Here is a 22992-nt window from a genome sequence, read left to right as displayed (position 1 = left end):
CATCAGCTATTGACACAGTTGCTCCTCTCATTCATGGTAGAGTGTGACGTATCAATAGACAACCCTGGCACAATAGCACCACTAAAAAGCTCCGGCAAGTGTCCAGGGTTGCAGAGTGGCATTCGAAGAAAACACATTCGCAAGACAACTTCACTGCATTCAAACAGGAAACACTCGCTTTCAAATCTGCTCTCACCTCTGCTAAACAGGCCTACTTCACAACCCTCGTATCTTCCCTATCCTACAACCCCAAACAGTTATTCAAAACCTTTAACTCCCTCCTCCGCCCCCCACTGCCCCCTCATCTCTGCTGAGGACTTTGCCACACAATTTATAAATACGATCGACCAAACAAGGCAAATCTTCATTGTTCAACCACCACAACCCATTTGTATACCAGACCAATGCCCAAACCCCATAACCTCCCTCTCCAAGATCACTGAAGAGGGGCTTAATTGTCTCCTCGACAAATCTCACCTCACCACCTGTGCGCTCGACCCCATCCCATCCCACCTCCTCCCCAACCTCACCACCAGACTTATCCCATCCCTAACCCACCTCTTCAACCTATCACTATCTTCTGGCACCTTCCCTTCTGCTTTCAAACATGCCACAATCACGCCTATCCCTAAAAAGCCAACCCTCAATCCAATTGCTATGTCCAGCTATCGCCCAATATCGCTGCTCCCATTCGCTTCCAAACTCCTGGAGCAGCACTTCCACGCTGAACTTTCCTCCCACCTCTCATCTAACTTGCAATTTGACAATCCACAATCTGGTTTCCGTCCCCATCACTCAACTGAGACTGCCCTGACCAAAATCACAAACGACCTACTTACAGCCAAAGCTAACAGACAGTTCTCTATCCTCCTCCTTCTAGACCTGTCCTCTGCTTTCGACACAGTTGACCACTGCCTCCTACTACAGATCCTCTCCTCCTTTGGTGTCATACACCTTGCCCTGTCCTGGATCTCCTCATACCTTTCCAACCGCACATTCAGCGTCTCCCACTCCCACACTACCTCCTCATCCCACCCTCTCTCTGTTGGAGTCCCCCAAGGCTCTGTTCTAGGACCCCTACTCAGGGCTGCCATCAGGGCATTACAGCTGTTACTGCTGTATGGGGCCCGGTCAGCAGCAGTACACAGAGGGGCCCGCAGATCCGGGGCCCCACTGTTGTGCTTCTACTGATCGGGCCCCATCGTGCACTAAAATACTGTGCACTGCGGCTCACACGTGGGCGCTGGGGCCCGGGAGCCTTCTTGGAGCTGTACACGGCCGTCTTAGGCTACTTTCACACTAGCGTTAACTGCATTACGTCGCAAATGCGTCATTTTGCCGAAAAAACGCATCCTGCAAAAGTGCTTGCAGGATGCATTTTTTCTGCATTGACTAACATTAGCGACGCATTTACGACGCAATGACACACGTCACAACCGTCCTGCGACGGTTGCGCCGTGCTGTGGCGGACCGTCGGGAGCAAAAAACGTTACATGTAACGTTTTTTGCTCCCGACGGTCCGCTTTTTCCGACCGCGCATGCGCAGCCGGAACTCCGCCCCCACCTCCCCGCACTTCCCCGCACCTCACAATGGGGCAGCGGATGCGCTGGAAAAATGCATCCGCTGCCCCCGTTGTGCGGCGGGGACAACGCTAGCGTCGGGGACCTCGGCCCGACGCTAGTGTGAAAGTAGCCTCACCTAGTCGGCTGCGCAGCTCCTGCTCGGCTGTAGCTAGAATGTGTGGGCTCCCTGCAGGTCCTGACTACAGCCCATCCATTCTAGCCAGTAGCGTAGGGGGGGGGGGGCATCGCCCCCGGGCCCTGTCACATGAAGGGGCCCACGGGGAGCCAGGGCCACTTCTGTGAGGAGGCAGAACACCACATAGGAGCAGAGCAGTATAACGTCTGCTCCCGTCTGACAAGCTGCAGGCTGGCTACTAGCACAGTGACGGCTGCAGTCTCCCCCCTGCAGTGAATGGTTTCGCCCCCTCTGACCTGATCATGAAGCTTTCCCCGCTGCAGTTTTCTTCACTCTGTGCAGGCTGGGATTGGCTCAGGCACGCTGGGTCCTAGTGCCCACACCCTGCATTTCACTGACACTTCCTGGTCCTGCAGTGCAAACTTTATCAGTAAGGCTACGTTCACATTTGCGTTTTGCGCCGCATGCGTCCTTTTTGGCCGAAAGTTGGACGCCAAAAAAAAATGCAACTTGAAGCGTTTCTTGCGTCCAACGCTTGCGGCCATGCGGCGCAAAACGCAGCACAACGCATGTCCATGCGCCCCCATGTTAAATATAGGGGCGCATGACGCATGCGGCGCCGCTGTGGCGCCCGACGCTGCGGCGCTGACCGCAAATGTGAACGTAGCCTAAGTGCTGGGGATGGGACTTATTAGGTTTATTAAATTCAGGTATGTCACTATGAGACCCTTGGGGTATTGTGGGGGCTGAAAGTGGGTGAGGGGGGACAGGGTACTGGGGGGTGAATGTGAGCCCATGGGGGTATTGTGGGGGAGGGGAGACAGTGCACTGGGGGGTGAATGTGAGACCATGGGGGTGTTGTGGGGGCTGAAGGTGGGTGAGGTGGGACAGGGCACTGAGGGGTGGATGTGAGACGATGGGGGTATTGTGGGGGAGGGGAGACAGGGCACTGGGGGGTGAATGTGAGCCCATGGGGGTATTGTGGGGGAGGGGAGACAGGGCACTGGGGGGTGAATGTGAGACGATGGGGGTATTGTGGGGGAGGGGGACAGGTCACTGGGGGCTGAATATTATAATGTTATGTTATGATAGTATATGTACGGGGAGGCTGGAGATGGGGTAGGGGGCCTTTGATACGGACCACCTGGGTATTTTATGAGTGTTAGTATAAGGAGCCCCCATACAGTAACCGAGAGCTGCCTCACATTTACAGCACCACTTCCAGGTGCTGACAATCCCCGTCCCCTGCCTGTCTGATACTCACCTTCTGGCGTCTTCATCTGTTTTAGGCTACGTTCACATTTGCGTTGTGCACCGCAGCGTCGGCGACGCAACGCACAACGCAAATGTGAACGCATGCACAACGCAGCGTTTTGTGACGCATGCGTCCACTTTTGCATGGTTTTGGGCGCAGAAAAAACTGCAACTTGCTGCGTCCTCTGCGCCCTGACGCATGCACCACAGCGACGCATGCGTCAAAAAACGCAAGTGCAACGCATGTCCATGCGCCCCCATGTTAAATATAGGGGCGCATGACGCATGCGGGGATGCTGCAGCGCCCGACGCTGCGGCGCCGAACGCAAATGTGAACGTAGCCTTAGTCTCTGCTTGGCTCCGTCTCCTGCAGTTTGTGGCCTGTCCGAGGCTCCAGTGTTTCATGGAGCAGCGCAGAGGTCACTAATCAGTGTGAGTCTGTGGGAGCCTCGTTCTCACTCTCAGGCTATGAGCACATGTTGCAGATTGGCCGCTGCGGATCTGCAGCAGTTTTCCATCTGGTTACAGTACCATTTAAACCTATGGAAAACCAAATCCACAGTGCACATGGTGCGGAAACGCTGCATTGTATTTTCCGTAGCATGTCATTTCTATTTGCAGATTCCGCAGCATTTTACACCTGCTCCTGTATAGGATTCCGCAGGTGGTAAAACGCAGGTGAAATCTTCACAAAAAACACAGGAAATCCGCAGTAAATCCGCAACAAAGTGCACATAGCCTCATAGTCTTACATTGAGCGCTTGTGACATAGCTTCTAACTTCTGGCCTGTCAGAAGCTGCGCTCACAAGTTTGAGCAGCGGCACTGCAGCAGTGCCACAAAATACTGAATACGCCGGAGGATGAGTAAATGTCCATCATACAGTGTATACGGGAGCTGCGGGTCCATCATACTGTGTATAAGGGAGCTGCGGGTCCATCATACTGTGTATAAGGGAGCTGCGGGTCCATCATACTGTGTATAAGGGAGCTGCAGGTCCATCATACTGTGTATAAGGGAGCTGCGGGTCCATCATACTGTGTATAAGGGAGCTGCAGGTCCATCATACTGTGTATAAGGGAGCTGCGGGTCCATCATACTGTGTATAAGGGAGCTGCGGGTCCATCATACTGTGTATAAGGGAGCTGCGGGTCCATCATACTGTGTATAAGGGAGCTGCAGGTCCATCATACTGTGTATAAGGGAGCTGCGGGTCCATCATACTGTGTATAAGGGAGCTGCTGGCCCATCATACTGTGTATAAGGGAGCTGTGGGCCCATCATACTGTGTATACGGGAGCTGCGGGTCCATCATACTGTGTATAAGGGAGCTGTAAGTCCATCATACTGTGTATACGGGAACTGCAGGCCCATCATACTGTGTACACAGGAGCTGCGGGCCCATCATACTGTGTATACGGGCAGGGCCGTATTTAGAGCTTCTGCTGCCCTAGGCACTTTTAGCGCTGCCTCCCCCTTTGGTGAGTATGACACTATCGGCAGTGACTTTAGCAAGAATCGCTGATGTGAAAGTCGCCTTTTGCAGCAGATGGGGCAGTTTTTCTGCATCTGCCACGTAACGGATCACTTACGGCAACACTGCGGTCGGCCTCATTCATTCCCTATGGTATTTGCGGCACTTGCCATGATCTGGCAAATGTGGTACCATACCTCCCAACTTTTGAAGAAGGGAAGGAGGTACGAAGTGTGCGGCGCGCGTAGCGCGCCGCGGCAAATTTTAGGCCACGCCTCTGACCACACCCATTTCACAACTAGTCACACCCATATCCACGTCCCAACCACAGCCAATTAGCACTGCTGATCACACTGTTTTATATACAATAATTATAAACGAAAAAATATGGCCACAGTGCTCCATACTGTATAATGGCCACACATGATGCTCCATACTGTATAATGGCCACACACAGTTCTCCATACTGTATAACGGCCACACATGATGCTCCATATTGTATAATGGCCATGGGCCACACATGATGCTCCATACTGTATAACGGCCACACATGATGCTCCATATTGTATAATGGCCATGGGCCACACATGATGCTCCATACTGTATAATGGCCACACACAGTTCTCCATACTGTATAACGGCCACACATGATGCTCCATATTGTATAATGGCCATGGGCCACACATGATGCTCCATACTGTATAACGGCCACACATGATGCTCAATACTGTACAACGGCCACACATGATGCTCAATACTGTACAACGGCCACACATGATGCTCAATACTGTACAACGGCCACACATGATGCTCAATACTGTACAACGGCCACACATGATGCTCAATACTGTACAACGGCCACACACAGTTCTCCATGATACTGTATAATGACCCCCCCTCCTGTATGCATGGCTCATATTCCCCCCTGTATGCATGGCTCACACTCCCCCCCCCCCCCTGTATGCATGGCTCACACTCCCCCTGCATGCATGGCTCATATTCACCTCCCCCCTGTATGCATGGCTCATATTCACCCCCCCCTGCATGCATGGCTCATATACACCCCCACTGCATGCATGGCTCATATACACCCCCGCTGCATGCATGGCTCATATTCACCTCCCCCCCTGTATGCATGGCTCATATTCACCTCCCCCCCCTGTATGCATGGCTCATATTCACCTCCCCCCCCCTGTATGCATGGCTCATTCACCCTCCCCCCCCTGTATGCATGGCTCATATTCACCCTCCCCCTGCATGCATGGCTCATATTCACCCTCCCCCTGCATGCATGGCTCATATTCACCCCCCCCTGCATGCATGGCTCATATTCACCCCCCCCTGCATGCATGGCTCATATTCACCCCCCCCCTGCATGCATGGCTCATATTCACCTCCCCCCTGTATGCATGGCTCATTCACCTCCCCCCCCTGTATGCATGGCTCATATTCAACCCCCCCCGTATGCATGGCTCATATTCAACCCCCCCCCCCCCGTATGCATGGCTCATATTCAACCCCCCCCCCGTATGCATGGCTCATATTCAACCCCGCCCCCCCCCGTATGCATGGCTCATATTCACCCCCTCCCCCCCCTGTATGCATGGCTCATATTCACCTCCCCCCCGTATGCATGGCTCATATTCAACCCCCCCCCCGTATGCATGGCTCATATTCAACCCCCCCCCCCCACCGTATGCATGGCTCATATTCACCCTCCCCCCCCCCCCGTATGCATGGCTCATATTCACCCTCCCCCCCTGTATGCATGGCTCATATTCACCCCCCCCCCCCGTATGCATGGCTCATATTCACCCCCCCCCCGTATGCATGGCTCATATTCACCCTCCCCCCCTGTATGCATGGCTCATATTCACCCCCCCCCGTATGCATGGCTCATATTCACCCCCCCCCCCCGTATGCATGGCTCATATTCACCCTCCCCCCCCTGTATGCATGGCTCATATTCACCCCCCCCCCCCCGTATGCATGGCTCATATTCACCCCCCCGTATGCATGGCTCATATTCACCCCCCCCCCCCCCCCGTATGCATGGCTCATATTCACCCTCCCCCCCCTGTATGCATGGCTCATATTCACCCTCCCCCCCTGTATGCATGGCTCATATTCACCCCCCCCCCCGTATGCATGGCTCATATTCACCACCCCCCCCCCCCCCGTATGCATGGCTCATATTCACCCTCCCCCCCCTGTATGCATGGCTCATATTCACCCTCCCCCCCTGTATGCATGGCTCATATTCACCCTCCCCCCCTGTATGCATGGCTGATGGGCCATCAGCCATGCGTACGGGGAGGTGGAATATATATATTCCCCCGTAGGACCAGGTATATACCGTGCCTGCAGCCCTGGCATACACAGGGGTGGCAGTGCAGGACTTGGATGGCGTGCCGGGAGTTTGCCAGTCAGCCAGACCGGGACCGCTCGGCTCTGCTACATCTGCGCAGCACTCACCTTCAGGTGCCCGTTCAGGTCCCGGTCCGGCTGACTGTCATACGATTTCTCCGGCGTCAGCATCTGGGCAGAGGAGCGGCTGAACTCCTCCATGAAAATGCGAGCGTCGGCTTCCTCCAGCCCCATGCCTCCTCCGAGCTGCAGCGCGGAGAAGACACTTCCTGGATGGTGCAGCTGCTCTCCACGCCCCCCGCCCGGTGTGAGTTGTGAGTATTGTCTTCAAGGAGGGCGGGTCGGACTTGGAGGAGGGGGCGGGAGGCGGGGGGGGGGAGGGGCGGTCGGTCGCTTGTGACCTGGGACTTTAAAAAAAAAAAAAACAAACCTTGCTCAGGTGCCGCCCCCCCGCAATGTCGCCGCCCCAGGCACGTGCCCTCGAGTGCCTAGTGGGAAATACGGCCCTGTATACGGGAGCTGCGGGCCAATCATACTATGTATAAGGGAGCTGTAAGTCCATCATACTGTGTATACGGGAGCTGCGGGTCCATCATACTGTGTATAAGGGAGCTGTGGGCCCATCATACTGTGTATAAGGGAGATGCGGGCCCATCACACTGTGTATAAGGGAGATGCGGGCCCATCACACTGTGTATAAGGGAGCTGTGAGCCCATCATACTGTGTATAAGGGAGCTGTAAGTCCATCACACTGTGTATAAGGGAGCTGTAAGTCCATCATACTGTGTATACGGGAGCTGCAGGCCCATCATACTGTGTATAAGGAAGCTGTGGGCCCATCATACTGTGTACAGGGGAACTGTGGGGGACATCATACTGTTTGACGGGAGCTGCCGGCCCATCATACTGGGTATAGGAAACTGTGAAGGCATAGTGTGCATATGGGAGCTGTTGGCCCATTACACTGTATATAGGGGAGCTCTGGGGGGCATTATACTTTCTATAGTGGAGTTCTGTCAGCATTATACTGTGTGTAGGGGAGCATTGGGCTCATTATCTATAGGGGAGCAGTGGGAACATCATACGGTGTATCGGGGAGTTATAGAATCACCATACTGTGTATAGGGGAGCTGTGGGGGCCTTAGACTGTGTATATGGAAGCTTTAAGCTCACCATACTGTGTATAATGGAGCAGTACATGGGGGAACTTAGGGGACATTATTAAATGTTAAGTGGGCACTTAAGCATTATTGTTATAGGGGCACTCGGAGTATTGTGACCATCAAAGTTGCATATGGTCACAATATGGCGGTAAAGTCAACGTTCGTTTTTGTATAGAGATTTATTTTCAATAACAGTGCGGTCATATTCTGAGGTTCCACTATATTCACAACTAGAGTGCGCAACCGTAGCTGTAATCAGGGTTAGCTGGTTAGGGGCCCACTCAGATGTTTCCCCCCCCCCCCCCCCCCCCAAGTTGAAACCCTAGCCACGCCTCTGATTCTAGCAGTCTCAGGAGTGAATGTGCTAGAATGTAGGGGCTCCTGTCAGGTCCTCTCAGCAGCCCATACATTCTAGCTGCTGCTTCACTGCTGGAAACACTAGACGCCCCGGAACGACTGAGGGAAGTATAAAAAACATTTTTATTTTTGTTTTTTTAAATGGGTGAGGTGGGTGAGAGTGAGACTGCAGATGATGAAGTGTGTTTAAGGGGGCACTGCGCATGATGAAATGATAGGGGGCTGCAGATGATGAAGTGTGGTTGATGGGGCACTGCACATGATGAAATGATAGGGGGCTGCAGATGATGAAGTGTGTTTGAGGGGGTACTGCACATGATGAAATGATAGGGGGCTGCAAATGATGAAGTGGGGGTGATGGGGACTGCAGATGATGAAGTGGGGGTGATGGGGACTGCAGATGATGAATTGTGTTTGAGGGGGTACTGCACATGATGAAATGATAGGGGGCTGCAAATGATAAAGTAAGGGGGACTGCAGATGAAGTGAAGGGGGATAGGGGACTAAATGATGAAGTAAGGTGGACTGCAAATGATGAAGTGGGGGTGATGGGGACTGCACATGAAGTGAGTGTGAGGGACGGTGGACAGCACTTGAATTGTAGGTGGGGGTGGGGAGAGCCAATGGTATATTGAAGGTAGGGAGAGCAAATAATGAATTTTGAGGGTGGGGAAGAGCAGTTGATAATGAATAGAGGGTGCGAGAGAGAAGACATGACAATGAATTGAGGCAGAAGGGGCATGTAGCTATAATGAATCGGAGTTAGGGTTAGAGCGGGAGGTGCATAGTGGGATCGTTGAGGATAAAGTGACTGGAAATAAATTGGGGGAAAGAGTACAGGTGCTAATTAATTTATATATTAAATGGGGAAAGTGGCTATGTATAGCTAGAAGGGGCTCAGTGGCGTATTATAATTTATATTTGGAATGGTGGGTTGCATAATAACCAATTACAGTATATATTAATGGTGGGTAAATGTCTGTATTCAGATGTGTAGTGTAGAAGAAAGGGAAAAAGTGGGGAATGTGCTCTGGAAGCGGTGCTCTAGATAGCTGTGTTATTTTATGCAGAGACGAGTCCTGGCTGAAAGAAGTGATGGTGGTCTGCGCTGGATTAAAAAGAAACGCAAAGATGAAGGACTTCAGCTAGAGACATCACTGGTGAGTCAGTATGTTACCTGTACACTGACACCATACACTATATACTGTATACAGAGCTCCTGTGTATCATGTCACTAGTGATCCCTGTATTACCTATACACTGACACCATACACTGTATACTGTATACAGAGCTCCTGTGTATGTCACTGGTGATCACTATATCTGTACACTAAACACTATATACAGAGCTCCTGTGTATAATGTCACTAGTGATCACTGTATTACATGTACACTGACACTATATATAGAGCTCCTGTGTATAATGTCACTGGTGATCCCTGTATTACCTGTACACTGACACTATATATAGAGCTCCTGTGTATAATGGCATTGGTGACCACTGTATTACCTGTACACAGACACTGCATACTAAGTACAGATCTCCTATGTATAATAGCACTTATGGTGATAGTATTTTTTTTTTATTAATGATCAGTATTGTACTATTCAGTCACAATGTGGTGGTAATATGTTGTCCGGCCATGGTGTGGCGGTATTTGTTCCTTGTATGTGCTATTATTTGGTCACTATGTGGTGGTAATATGTGGTCTGGTCATGGTGTGGTGGCATTTGTTCCTTGTACGTGCTATTATTTGGTCACCGTGTGGTGGTAATATGTGGTCTGGTCATGTTGTGTTGGTATTTGTTCCTTGTATGTAGTTGGTCACCATGTGGTGGTAATATGTGGTCTGTACATGCTGCTGTGGTATTTGTCCCTTGTATGCGATATTGTTCAGTCACTGTGGTGGTAATATGTGGTCTGCACATGGTGTGGCAGTATTTATTCCTTGTAGATAGTATTATAGGTCACTATGTGGTGATAATGTGGTGTCTGGTCATGGTGTTGTGTTATTTGTCCCTTGTATGTGGAATTATTGGTCATTTGAAAAATTGAAAAATAAATAAAAATATACCTAAATTGTATTGCATATTTTAACAAATGTTTAATAAGTTAGAGTAGAGTAGGGCCCGGCCAAAAGAGTCTACCTTGTCATCGTGGCAGATTAAAAAAACCTTTTGGCCAAAACAAAATCTGCTGGCTATGTGTGTGATCTGGTGATGGGAACTGTTAATGTGTGATTGGTGAGAAGTGTAGTTTTTCCAAGAGTCAGCGGTGGTGCTGTAGACAGTTCGAGGTTTGGAGGCGGGGCTGGGGTGGAGCCTGGGCGGAGTCTTCAGGGGGCCCCGAAAATGTTGCCAGTATGGGGCCCCGAAATTTCTAGTGGCAGCCCTGCCCCTACTCTTCTCAATCTATACACTCGGCCTGGGACAACTCATAAAGTCCCATGGATTCCAGTACCACCTTTATGCTGATGACACTCAGATCTACCTCTCTGGCCCAGACGTCACCTCTCTGCTGTCCAGAATCCCGGAGAGTCTATCAGCCATATCCTCCTTCTTTTCCTCTTGCTTCCTCAAACTCAATGTGGACAAATCTGAACTCATCATCTTTCCTCCATCTCATAGATCTTCCTTACCTGACCTACTGTATCTATCGCAATTACATCACGCTTTCCCCCGTATCAGACGTCCACTGCCTCGGAGTAACCCTTGACTCTGCCCTGTCCTGCAAATAGCACATCCAAGCTCTGTCCACCTCCTGTCGCCTCCAGCTCAAAAATATCTCCAGAATCCGTCCTTTCCTCAACCGTCAATCTACTAAAATGCTTGTGCATGCCCTCATCATCTCCCGCCTTGACTACTGCAACATCCTTTTCTGTGGCCTCCCTGCTAACATCCTTGCACCTCTCCAGTCCATCCTTAACTCTGCTGCCCGACTAATCCATCTCTCTCCTTGCTACTCCTCCGCTTCCCCCCTCTGCAAATCTCTTCACTGGCTCCCATTCCCTCAGCATATCCAGTTCAAATTACTAATACTGACCTACAAAGCCATCCATAACCTGTCTCCTCCATATATCTCTGAAGTAATCTCCCGATATCTTCCCTCACGTAATCTCCGGTCCTCCCAAGACCTCCTCACCACTACACTTATTTGTTCCTCACGCAACCGCCTCCAAGACTTCCCCCGAATATCCCCCATCCTCTGGAATTCTCTGCCCCAACACATCCGACTATCAACGACATTCGGATCCTTCAGACGGAACCTGAAAACCCACCTCTTCAGGAAAGCCTACAGCCTGCACTGACCCCGCTGACTCCTCACCACTACCGGAGTTGCTGTAACCCTCAACCTATTGTCTCCATCCCCACCATCCTGTAGAATGTAAGCCCGCAAGGGCAGGGTCCTCACCCCTCTGTATCAGTCTGTAATTGTTAGTTTGCTTACTGTAAGTGATACCTGTAATTTGTACGTAACCCCTTTTCTCATGTACAGCACCATGGATTCAATGGTGCTATATAAATAAATAATAATAATATTGATAATAATGAGGTCCTGCCAGAAACTCACAGTCTATACTGCCAGAACAGCACAGCTTTGTGCACCATGCAGCAGTCGTTCTTGGATATTGCAGCTCAGCTCCTATTAAAGTAAATATAATCTGAGCTGCAGTACCGAGAATGACTATGAGGCAGCGCGTGGAGCTTTGCTGCACTTTGTTTACTTTGCTGGTCCTGTTAAAAATTGATTGCTGGAGGTGTCAGTTGTTGGACCCCACGGATCTGATATTGATGATTCCTCCTGAGGATAAATCATCAATGTCAAAGTCCTGGAAAACCCCTTAAAGGCATCTTTGGAGTTGTAGTTTTGCAACTGTTTAGGACCCCCATATTGGGGAGCGCTGCTCTATAGAACCCAGTATGGAGGGAGCGTCAATGGGAGAATGAATAATTCCAGTATGAGCATTCAGCTTTTCTTGGTTTACCCTGATACAAAGTCTACCCATGGTGACCCTCAGTTTCCGCTTCTGGAATTCCAAATCTTATATGAAAAGATTTTCCATTTTCTTCACTTTAAAGTCAGGTAAGAAAAATCAAACAGGAATCCTAAACAGCGAGGATGAGGGTGAGATCAATACCAGGACAATGCTGCCATCAATAATCTCAGAACAAATGACATCAGCAAACCACGATTTACCGGGAACCTCCATTCTGCGCCGAGTCTCACTCCCATGGAGCTATGTCACATGGGGATGGATGTTCTTTAAGGCAAAGATATCTGTAATTTTTCCGAGGTGCAATAAAGTCCAGTGATTCTTTGGGGTCGGTTTTCTCTCACTGGAGGACCCAACATGTGCGCATTACATGGAGTCTGTTGATTTCAGTATGAACTGTGTAATACTTAATTTCTGCTGTGGGGGCGCTGTAGGGAAAATCAATACCTGTGGTCCTCTGGACCCCCAACAATGAGCTCAAAAGAACATCTCTCTAAAGGACACAACACGTACGTGAATTACATGGACATCTTATTTACCGCAGGAAAAATGGTGTAATGCTTCACTTCTCCTGTGGGAGTGCTGCGCTGGAAGTAAACACTTCCTGTGTTCTGGATGCCCATCATCCAAATCAATAAATAAAAATATCTTTTACTGAAGGGGCCATGACATCCTCGAAGTACATGGCTAGCCCATTAAGTTTAGTAAAATTATGTTATACTTCATTTCCCCTGTGGGGGAATGTGATGCTTTCTATACCCTTGATGCTTAAATATTATTTTAAACAATGGGCTACAAAGAACATTTCCCTCTCTCCTTGAAAGATTTAACTCATATATTCAATATATGGACAACCAATTGAATTTAAAAAATAACAGTTTGACAGTAAAAATGGTGTAATACTTAATTTCTCCTGCGGGGGCACTGCAGGAAAATAGACTCCTATATATCATCCAAAACAACGGGCTGCAAAGAATAATCTGTCTTTCTGGAGGACCCAACATGTATTTACATTACATGGTTAACCCTTTGATTTCAGTAGTAACTGAGTAATACTTCATTATTCCAAAGGGAGCGCTGTATGGGAAATGAGCACCGGCTGTACTATGGATGACTATATGTTAGCTGAAACAATGGGCTCCAAAGAACATATCTATACCTTTGGAGGACTCAACATATAGATGCATTGTATAGACAACCTATTGACTTCAGAAAAAATTATGTAATACTTCATTTTTCCTTTGGGGGCACTGCAGGGAAATAGACTTCTATCTATCATCCAAAAACAATGGCCTACAAAGTATAATCTCTCTCTGGAGGACTCAAAATGTATTTACATTACATGGTTAACCCATTGATTTTAGTAGGAAGTGTGTAATACTTCATCATTCCAGTGGGTTTGTTGTTTGGAAAACAAGAACCTGCTGGGGTCTGGACCACTATATATTAGCTGAAACAATGGGCTACAAAGAACATCTCTCTATATCTGGAGGACTCGACATGTCCGTGTATTATATGGACAACCTATCGGCTTAAGTAAAAATGGTGCAATACTTAATCTTTCCTCTGGGTGCAGCGTAGGGGAAATGATCACTTACAGCAGGGTTCTCAGACTTTTAGAGCAATCAATACGCTGATGGTGGCTTTTCCATGAAATAAATTGGAGTTATGTGACCAATGAGGCTGAACATTCATGTAATTGACGTCATTATGTCTTTTTTTTAAGACATTAATATCCGATTGCTGGAGATGGAGCTATCTTGTTCCCTTCACAATATATTAAGAACAGCGCCATGCATTTCATTGTGGCTGCCCACGGTACTGCAACTCAATCCCAAAAGGTAGGAGAAAGAACTGTAACAGATTTTGCATTGGGACCCAGGGGCCCCAAATTACAGCTTTATCCAGGGCCACACATTATGAGCACACCCTCACTTTCGGCTGAGGCTACATTGATTTTCATACTTTTGTATCAGTTCAGATCCTCATTAGTTTCAACAATTACTTCTCCAAGCCCGGCCCATTCATTTGCATATGCTAATAACGGTACTTCGGCCCCCGTGGACCGTGGCACAGATGGTTCCTTTGGTTTAGTTGATGCCGCCTGGGATTTTTTTTCCAGACCCGGTCACGTGATTACGGCAACTGAAGCTTAATTGAAAAATCCCCGAGTATGTAAATAGAAGTTATTAAAATTGTTTCAAAGAATAAATGTTGTATTAAAAAAAGTAAAAGATTATTACTCCTCCTGCTCAGATCAAAGGAGAGGGAACAATGACAGGTTCAGAATATTGTTATTACTGCCGCAACGCTCCAGGAGCAGAGGGAAAAACGAGGGCGAGTCGGGGGAGGGGAGCGTCGGGAGATAGAGGGAGAGAAATGTGAGAATTGGAGGGGAGTTTATTAAAGAGGCATTATGAGAAATGTATGAAAACCCACCGCTTACATATCAGATCAAAACTAAGCAGAACGATGGAAATCACTGCAGCACAGAGTATTTTAGGAGAAGAGAGTGGAAGTGTTATATATAGGGTGTCACAGACTGAGTGTGACATGGTGAAAAGAGCCGTATTGTCTCTCAGCACAGAGTATTTCAGGAGAAGATTGAGCTAATCTTATGGGATGTCACATATGATGGAAGGAGCCGGTTCCTCCTCCAATACTCTTAGCAAAAGAGTATTTCGTGAAAGGGCTGTGCTAATCTTATATGGGGGAATCATAGAATGAGTTTTACATGTTGAAAAAAGCAGAGTCCTCCAGAAGCAAAGAAAGAAGTGTGCCGGTCTCAGAAGTCACAGACCGAGAGTCACATGGTGGGAGGAGCAAGGTCTAACAGCAGTACAGAGTATTTTAGGAGAGAAGCATACTGAACTTATTTACAGCTTCATTGCTTAATACTGCTATATCATATGCTCCATGATGCAGCTTTCTAGTTGGTGTTTTATTTCACACCAGAGCTGGATTCATAGGTACACTGGTCAATACTGCTCTAGAATCTCCTTCATGCTGGTGCTTTCTAGCATGTATATATATCAAAACATGAATTAACATCTACTGTACACTGTTTAGTACTGCAATATAATACTCTCCATGATGCAGATTTTTAGTAAGTGTTTTAATTCACAGCAGAGCTGGATTCATAGGTACACTGCTCAGTACTACGCTATACTCCTCCATGGTGTTGATTTCTATCAAGTATATATCTCATCAATTCACTTCTATACTGTTCACTACTGCTGTATAATGTCCTCCATGTTGCAGCTTCTAGCAGGTGCTTTAATTCACAGCAGAGCTGGATTCACAGCTACACTGCTCAGCACTGCCCTATAACATCCTCCATACGATTGCTGTTTCTGAACATGTACGACACAGAGACAAGGAATCCCTCATGACTTTGTCTGCATTGTGTAGCAGACAACAGCTACTCTCCAGCCTGCAGGGGGAAAACTTGAGGGAAATGCAGGATGCACGTCATATAGCGGCCAGAAATAATGTCATCCATTATGTATACACACATCAGATTATTCTGCAGTGATAAAAGTCACCTGAAATGACGTACGCTGTGAAGAAGAAATTTGTGAAAATGTTACTCTTTGCACAAGTTTGGTCAGGTGGAAGTGCCAAATTTTGATCCGGCCCCTTTTAGGGTCTATTGCAGCCATTGTTGTGGCTCCTGTTACCAATTGTTTCAGTTTACTTCCTTAACTCCTATTTTTTGCTACATTCAAATGTCTAACGGTCGCCCTTGGAAACCGACAGCGGTTAAGCTCCACCCCGTGACAGACAAGTGACCAATAACATTCCAGGAAGAAATGCTACATTGTATAGATGAACAATTGATACATTGTGTGTTGGAATTTGGCTTTTGCGTCTGCTCAGAAATTATTCTCTGACTCATGGAGGGAAAATATAGATCCTCTACAGAGCAGATGTACGAGGCGGATATACATATGCTTATTGCCACTGAGGTGGGACTAGAAGCCACGACAGACAATAAAGATGTCAGCAGACCGGGGGAACGGTGACGTCCAGAGATACAAACACATCAAGAAGCAGAAAATGAAGGCAAGACGAGCGCTGTAGATACACGGAGAGATAGCGGAAGAGCTGTATATTACCTGACAGCTGATGTGCTGCGATAAGGAGCAAAGACATGGGGAGAGAGAAGTGATACTGAGCCGGCGGAGATGGATATATATATACTACGGCCTCACTGCTGCTATAGATGTCGTCAAAGATCACACATTCTCATTAACCAATACCAGATGATCAGATTTTATGAGCTACTTAAAGTTTGGAATGTCCAAAATTCTGGAAAATGTGACTTAAAGGAACACTTGAGGCAGAAATGAAACAGCGTGTTATGCCTGGGACATGAAAGGAGGGGAGGAGCACAATGCGGGATTCTTCTATGCTCCGCCCCATGAATGACTAGATGGGAGGAGCATGAAGCGGGAATTTTCTATGCTCCGCCCCATGAATGACTGGATGGGAAGAGCATGATTGGGATTCTTCTATTCTCCACCCCATGAATGACTGGATGGAAAGAGCACGACATGGGATTCTTCTATGCTCCACCCCATGAATGACTGGATGGGAGGAGCACGACATGGGATTCTTCTATGCTCCACCCCATGAATGACTGGATGGGAGGAGCACGACATGGGATTCTTCTATGCTCCACCCCATGAATGACTGGATGGGAAGAGCATGACATGGGATTCTTCTATTCTCCAACGCATGAATGACTGGATGGGAAAAGCACAACTCGGGATTCTTCTATGCTCCACCCCATGAATGACTGGATGGAAAGAGCACGACATGGGATTCTTCTATGCTCCACCCCATGAATGACTGGATGGGAGGAGCACGACATGGGATTCTTCTATGCTCCACCCCATGAATGACTGGATGGGAGGAGCACGACATGGGATTCTTCTATGCTCCACCCCATGAATGACTGGATGGGAAGAGCACAACTTGGGATTCTTCTATTCTCCAACCCATGAATGACTGGATGGGAAAAGCACAACTTGGGATTCTTCTATGCTCCACCCCATGAATGACTGGATGGGAAGAGCACGACATGGGATTCTTCTATGCTCCACCCCATGAATGACTGGATGGAAAGAGCACAACTTGGGATTCTTCTATGCTGCACCCCATGAATGACTGTATGGGAAGAGCACAGCTTGGGAATCTTCTATTCTCCACCCCATGAATGACTGGATGGGAGGAGCACGGCTTGGGATTCTTCTATGCTCCACCCCATGAATGACTGGATGGGAGGAGCACGGCTTGGGATTCTTCTTTGCTCCACCCATGAATGACTGGATGGGAGGAGCGAGGCACAAGATTTTACTTTCATCTGTGGTAGAGTTAGTTGTACACTCACCACCCCTTGGCCCTCCTGACCTGCTGCAGCCAATCCCTGTGCAATTCTCTGATTGACTCCTCTCTCTTGTTCTCCTTCCAAGTCTTCTAGCAGTCTCCAACATTGACTGTGAAGGTAATAGACATGGTGGCCACTGGAAGTCCTGGAGGGAGATGAAAAAACAAGAGGATCGGATGTAGAGCTAGATGGGGAGTTGTGGTAGAGAGACAGGTATGGAGACACACAAGGAGAGATACGGTAAGTATATAAGTTTTTTTTGTTTTAAACCCCTTCTCAACCCTCAGTATCAAGTAAAATCAGTCAGTCTGTCATTTAGGTGGATTCACCTGAAACAAATTACCCAAAAACTGGATCATATGAATCGACAAAATTTGGGAAAATCTACCTGAACTCGATTAGTTTACGATCGATTTGCTCCTCTGTTATCAGTAATTATGTGGATCGGTGATAATAACTTCTTCGTACGAGAATGCCCCCTGCAATGTGCACTTCCGTGGGTTGATTGATAATTAATGTTAGATCCATTACTAGGCAGGACAGTCTTATGTAAGAATGAGAAAAGTTGGAGATACATCTGTCAAGAGAAGCAATTTTGCAAGGAGCCTAAGAGACCGCAAAGATCTGTGAAGTCCCAGGTGAGTGCGACAGCGCTGGAGATTGAAAACGGCATCTATGAACACGTTTTTGTTATCTTGTTGGAGTTCTCCTTCACTATTACTGCGTCTGGAGATGACATGTAGTAGACTCCAGACAGGAGAAACAATGAAGGGTCTCAGAATTGTATCTAACTACATGAGAACGACAAATGTAACCAAAGAAGTGTCTACATGTGACCCGCATACATATAGTATCACCGTCAATCAGACTTTTTCTCCTTAGTTACATAGGAGCCGTTCTGTAAGGAAAGGGTTAACAGCAGCAGGTCCAGTCCTGCTTGACCCAGAAATTCCTGATAGGTACTGACGGCGTTTTCTGGCCCTGGAGTTTGTTATCTCGATATAAATCTGGAGCGCAGCATTTCAGCTTCATTTCAAGCTGAAAAAAGTACAAAGTCCGAGCCGTAACCGCTCAACAAATTACAGTAATCAAAATTAAGTGCACCGATGCTTCATCCTCCGACGCTGAGCTCCGGCCCGTGGCCGCCGCTGCCAACAGGCTGGATTTGCAGCCACAAAAACATCACCGTTAAATCATCCTGGAAATAAGGACAAAATTCAGCTTTTACAATAATATACATGAGATCGACATAAAAAGTCCTACGGTCAACACAAAAATGTTCAAAAATGATGACGATGAAGGCAGCGACCTGTGCATGATGGTAGGGTGGATAGCTGGTGCCAGTGGTTGTGCTTCTGCTGCTGGTATCAGGGTTTTTTCTTCTACTCTACCCTATCCATTGCCATTTTTTCTTTTACTATAAATTTTGAAAACTGTCTTTTGACAACCTTTTTATCCCTGAATATTCAACACTTGCCAAAAAGGATGGAATAACAAATCCTCGGTAGGTACAAGCATGTACAGAAAGCAAATTGTGGCAGCAGTATAGATGCGGCATGTATGGTTGTCAAATTGAACTAGTAAAACAGGTGCACGAAAACAGACATGAACTGTGAAATGTCTGTATATATATATATATATATATATATATATATATATAAGTTTGATTTTACAAAATGTAACCAATTTCCAAAAAATGACGTTATAGGAATTGCTAGGTAGCTGCATGACCAAAAAGCCAGCATGTGAGTGTACTTTGTAAAGTAGACAGTCGCAGTTAAATGTTTAGATTTGGCTGAACTTTCCTATTCACAAGACGGATTGCACAAGAAATGCAAAAACTCAGAACAGTCGTTTGCGACAGGCAATCAAAACGTCTTGACTGACAATGATTTCATTTTTTTTTTCTATAAAAAGTATTGCACTGCCTTGCTGCTGGTTCACATGCATTAAAAAATGAAGAAAAAAAACTTTAGTAGGACAGATACCAGCTCCACCATATTACTGATCAGTCACAATCTCCTATACTATATATTGAATTTCTGTATTATTCCCAAACTAATAGACTCATCATCTTCACTGCAGCAGTTGTACAGCACATAACTGTCTAGAACATTCCAATGTATTAGGGTATGTGCACACGATGCAGATTTAGTGCAGAATTGGTGCAGAACTGCAGCAGATTTTTCTGCTGCAGAAACGCTGCAGATCTGCACTGTGATTTACAGTACACTGTAAATCAATGTGAAAAAAAAAAAGCTGTGCACATGGTGCAGAAAAATCTGCGCAGAAACGCTGCAGATTTCAAAGAAGTGCATGTCACTTCTTTTCTGCGTTTCTGCAGCGTTTCTGCACCCCTCCATTAATAGAAATCTGCAGTGGTAAAATCTGCACAAAAACTGCATAGAAAATGCACTAAAAACACACTAAAAATGCATAAAAAACGCACCTGCGGATTCTGCCAGGAGATGCAGATTTAGTGCAAAAAATTCTGCACCACATTTCTTACGTGTGCACATAGCCAAAGGGGTTTTTCCTCCTATCTCTATTGCTGAGCTGTGGTGTCTTCTCACTATCCTAATTTACCCTATATTAACGGCTGCATTCCATGCCTTAGCTTTTATAGAGGCCATTATAGTCCCTCGTGATTGGTGGTGCTCTATCATGTGATGTGATATTCACAAAGTATCATTGCGAAACTGACGTGGTCACATCAGCCTTCATTGACTGATGCAATATTCTGCAATGTGTAAAATGGAAAAGGGCATTTTTTTGGAGATTCAAATAGAATCGCAAATTATTCACAATTGACAGGACCTTCGAATTTCCTAGAATTTGACCCAAATTCAGTCCACACCAAATCAATTCCATTAGCTCTAGTCCCCAGCACGTGAGAGCAGAAAATGGACTGGAAGCCTTGTCTTATCATTAAGTAGAAGAAAAAGTATAAAAATGGAGCGGCAGTCTCTACTTGCCACCAAGGGCTGATTTTTTATAAGTTCTGTTCTGCAATTGGTCAGTTTCCGATGAAGACTATATTTGTGGCATTGATGCCTTCCTTTGTCTTCTCATGTTCTGCTCAGATCATAGGGCAAATCACCCTTGATAAAGCTGGAAAATAGACAATTAATACAATTTACTGGAGATTTGTTGTTTCCAATCAAAGCAGTGCTCCCCTCATGGCAACATATTCCAAGCAAATTAGCCTTTAATGGTGGCAAGAATACGCATAAAAGATCAGAGGACGGAGCATTATTCTGCCTTTCTCCAGGGAGGAATCATCCGCTCTCTAGGACACAAGCGGGTTATTAAGCTGGTACCTTAGTAATAGACATGTACAATGTGCACTGCGTGATCCATGCAGTCTGCTAGACAGTGTCCCAAATGTAGCAGTATGATGGATTGTCCACCTGTGAATGCCACATAAAATCACTTTATAATACTGTGCATCTGATCCTGAGTTACATCCTACATTATACTCCAGAGCTGCACTCACTATTCTGCTGGTGCAGTCACTGTGTGCATACATTACTGATCCTGAGTTACATCCTGTATTATACCCCAGAGCTGCACTCACTATTCTGCTGGTGCAGTCACTGTGTACATACATTACATTACTGATCCTGAGTTACATCCTGTATTATACCCCAGAGCTGCACTCACTATTCTGCTGGTGCAGTCACCCGCGCCCGCACGTCAATAGTTAACAGCCGCCAGCCAATCTGAGGCTGGCAGCTGACGTCAGTCGCAGCGTGCATGTCGCCGGTGTCTGACGTCATTGTCAGTCGCCGGCGAGTGCACGCTTCAGCTGCGTGGAGAGAGCAGGAGCGCGGCAGATAAGCAGAACTTGTTTTTTTTTTTTTTTATTTTGAGCAGCGATCCGGAGGGCCCAGGGCAGAACGCTGGACACACTGGGGCAGAACGCTGGACACACTGGGGCAGAACAGCTGGACACACTGGGGCAAAACGGCTGGACACACTGGGGCAGAACGGCTGGACACACTGGGGCAGAACGGCTGGACACACTGGGGCAGAACGGCTGGACACACTGGGGCAGAACGGCTGGACACACTGGGGTAGAACACTGGGGCAGAACGCTGGACACACTGGGGTAGAACACTGGGGCAGAACGCTGGACACACTGGGGTAGAACGGCTGGACACACTGGGGCAGAACGGCTGGACACACTGGGGCAGAACGGCTGGACACACTGGGGCAGAACGGCTGGACACACTGGGGCAGAACAGCTGGACACACTGGGGCAGAACGCTGGACACACTGGGGCAGAACGCTGGACACACTGGGGCAGAACGGTTGGACACACTGGGGCAGAACGGCTGGACACACTGGGGCAGAACACTGGTGCAGAACGCTGGACACACTGGTGCAGAACGGCTGGACACACTGGGGCAGAACGGCTGGACACACTGGGGCAGAACGGCTGGACACACTGGGGCAGAACGGCTGGACACACTGGGGCAGAATGGCTGGACACACTGGGGCAGAACGGCTGGACACACTGGGGCAGAACACTGGGGCAGAACCTGGACACACTGGGGCAGAACGGCTGGACACACTGGGGCAGAACGGCTGGACACACTGGGGCAGAACGGCTGGACACACTGGGGCAGAACGGCTGGACACACTGGGGCAGAACGGCTGGACACACTGGGGCAGAATGGCTGGACACACTGGGGCAGAACGGCTGGACACACTGGGGCAGAACGGCTGGACACACTGGGGCAGAACGCTGGACACACTGGGGCAGAACGCTGGACACACGGGGCATGACTGGAGACACTGGGGCATGACTGGAGACACTGGGGCATGACTGGAGACACTGGGGCATGACTGGAGACACTGGGGGCATGATTGGAGACAGGGCAGAATGGTGATACGGGCATGATTGGAGACACTGGAGGCAGGATTGGAGACGGATGGGGCAGGATGCATACGATGGAGACAGATGGGGCAGGATGGGGAGATCATATGGGGCAGGATGGATACTCATTAGGGCAGGATGGGAGAACATATGGCTGACGCCAGGAATGAGACACACGGGGGCTAGGATGGCGAATATTATTACCATAGGGGCTAATTAAGGGATATTATTACTCCAGTTATGTATTTATTTTATTTTTTGAGTACACTGTTTTAAATGGAGGGGCGGTCCTATTACTGTGTAGAGTGATACTATGTCGCCTTCTTCATGTGGTGTAATGTAGAAGTTGGGAAAATTAAGTAATGTGTTCTGCAAGTGGAACTCGAGATAACTGTGTTATTTCCTGCAG

This window comes from Ranitomeya variabilis, chromosome 8 (assembly GCF_051348905.1).
Source record: "Ranitomeya variabilis isolate aRanVar5 chromosome 8, aRanVar5.hap1, whole genome shotgun sequence".
Taxonomy (NCBI): domain Eukaryota; kingdom Metazoa; phylum Chordata; class Amphibia; order Anura; family Dendrobatidae; genus Ranitomeya; species Ranitomeya variabilis.
This window is presented reverse-complemented; position numbering follows the sequence as displayed.